The sequence below is a fragment of the Akebia trifoliata genome, chromosome 8 (genome assembly GCF_017979445.1).
Source record: "Akebia trifoliata isolate Shusen 1 chromosome 8, ASM1797944v1, whole genome shotgun sequence".
NCBI classification, from domain to species: Eukaryota; Viridiplantae; Streptophyta; class Magnoliopsida; order Ranunculales; family Lardizabalaceae; genus Akebia; species Akebia trifoliata.
This window is the reverse complement of record NC_141382.1, coordinates 6,447,662-6,449,827: the sequence shown is the minus strand read 5'-3', so window position 1 is coordinate 6,449,827 and position 2,166 is coordinate 6,447,662. Positions and strand designations below refer to the sequence as shown.

At 34.0% G+C, this 2,166-nt stretch overlaps 1 long non-coding RNA gene across 1 annotated transcript; it reads left to right on the top strand.

The window, feature by feature from the left end:
* The first annotated feature begins 615 nt into the window (after nucleotides 1-615).
* On the top strand, nucleotides 616-1,929 carry LOC147395761 (uncharacterized). The gene is made up of 2 exons (XR_015180871.1): nucleotides 616-793; nucleotides 1,522-1,929. It is a non-coding gene; the product is annotated as an uncharacterized LOC147395761 (long non-coding RNA).
* The last annotated feature ends 237 nt before the right edge of the window (nucleotides 1,930-2,166 follow it).

Below are 2,166 nucleotides of genomic sequence, written 5' to 3'. Positions count from 1 at the left end.
ATCCAAATCTATCGAATTATTTATGGTACGATCTTTTGCATCCTAGGTATCCTCATCCCATGATTTAACTTAGTTATTCATGTAGCATTCAAATTGAATGACGAATGGAGAGTCGATTTTGAAATTTTCCATCCTGCACCCACTCCCTAAGTATAAGCTTCAATAGTAATAAACAAGCAAAGGTGGCATGAGAAGAGAAATGTCTATAAATTTATTCAGTTAAACTAATGGTTTGTTATTAGAGTAAATAAAAACAATCATTTCATATGATATGCATCATCCGAACCATCCTCCCTCTACAACTTTTACATCCGAGTATCGTAATTTGAAATATCAAATGAGAACATAGTCCTTGTAGGAGACTCTTCATTCTTGTTTACTTGGCACAAAAGAGGTGAAGGGTGGGTCTTAAATGATAGAATGTATGGTAAAGAAGCCATATATGTGGCTTGAGATATAAGGGATGTTAGTAAGGAAAGGAAGTGCGACAATGCCTTTAGGAGGGTTGGCCCCTTCTCCTACAAGGGAAAAAGGTATGACAAAGACATTGCACCAAGAGACAAGGTGTATGCAAGTTTGGCCTCCAAGGGAATGAAAATGGGTTAGGAACATTGATATAGACTTCACCCTTTTCTAAGCAAACAAACACTTTTGTATCTCAAACTTCTTTCTATCTTCTTATATGCTTTCACCTACCATGAACTACACCCACTTCTCCAAATGGGGTGGCTGCAATCCCTCCTCTCTCCATTGAAGAAGCTTTGGGTTCGTCTACACTCAGCCCACAAAAAGAGTATTTTTCTTACTCAACCATCACACCCCATTATCAAAATCTTCTCATTTCTACATTTTTGGCTCTACTATCAAGAATAAGTACTATTATGTGTTCTTTAGTTTCTTTTGATGTGTATTCTCTGTGCTTGAAAGTTGAAACCGTCCAAGTATTGTGCTTCTTCACCTCTATACATTACTACCATCTATTTTTACTCGTGTTTGCATTCTTTTCACAGTTTTAACAAAACCCATTTCTCATATCAAGCATCTTAAAATATTTCCTTATAGAAAAATACCAACTGTATTTTGTAGGGATATTTAAGAAAAAATGATCAACTTTTGACGAATTTAGAATTCCAGCTCATTGTTCATTTTAATTACCAAAACATGAACGATAATGAATTCGAAGGTTTTTAAAGTGATTATTTCGCAGGTTTAAAGTGACTAATTGGAAATAGTCACTTTAAAACCGCCGAATTCGTTACAGTTTGAATTTTGTTTAACAAAAACATGATCATTTACGTTTTGGTAATTAAAATGAACAGTTAGTGGGAATAGGAAATAATTCATTTTCAGCTCACGAAATGGTAATTCACCCTATTTTGTATACACTCATGGAAAAATGCCTATGGGGGTTGCCTTTAACTGCATTTTCTCAATCTTTTAGTGCTTCTAAATTTATTTTTAAATGAACTTTTCTTTGTTTTTAGTCTTTTTTTTTAATTAACTGTACTTTTTTTTCTTCAGGGAGAGGTATATACATATTATACAAGGATGTCAAGTCTTGCCCTTCCGAAGATGTGCACGTCCTGTGGTCAATCCTTGTAGAGTCACACACCCCTTCCTTGCCATCTAAACAATGAGGGTTCTCGGGGGTTCTTGTAGAAAAAAAAAACGAGAAAGATTTTTCTATCGGGTAAATTCCCAAATAACTACAAAAGTTTTTGGTATTTCCGTAATGTTGCTAATGTTGACAAAGTCATCACGTAATATTGACAATTTGATAACATTTTATCAATATTACGTGGTAGTTATGTCAATATTAATAAATTTTCAAAAATACCGAAAACTTTTGTAATTATTTGAGAATTTACCCTCTTCTATCATGTACACACACATTTATATTTTATATTCTCATAGAAAGGTTTTTCTTCCCCTCTTTAAGATTTTTTTACGATCTTTAGCTAGATAGTGGTGGATGGCATCTTACAAAAGTCTCTCTCTCTCTCCAAACTGGTTATCTAAATACGTCTCATTGGGCCACATGAATGGCTTATTGAGTTTAGGAGAAAGTGGTACCAAAATGATTATGTATGAGGCCAAAATTACTGGGCCATGTTATTCAAATATTTGTCAAAAGAGCCATTACCTTTTTAGTATCTATGTTTACCA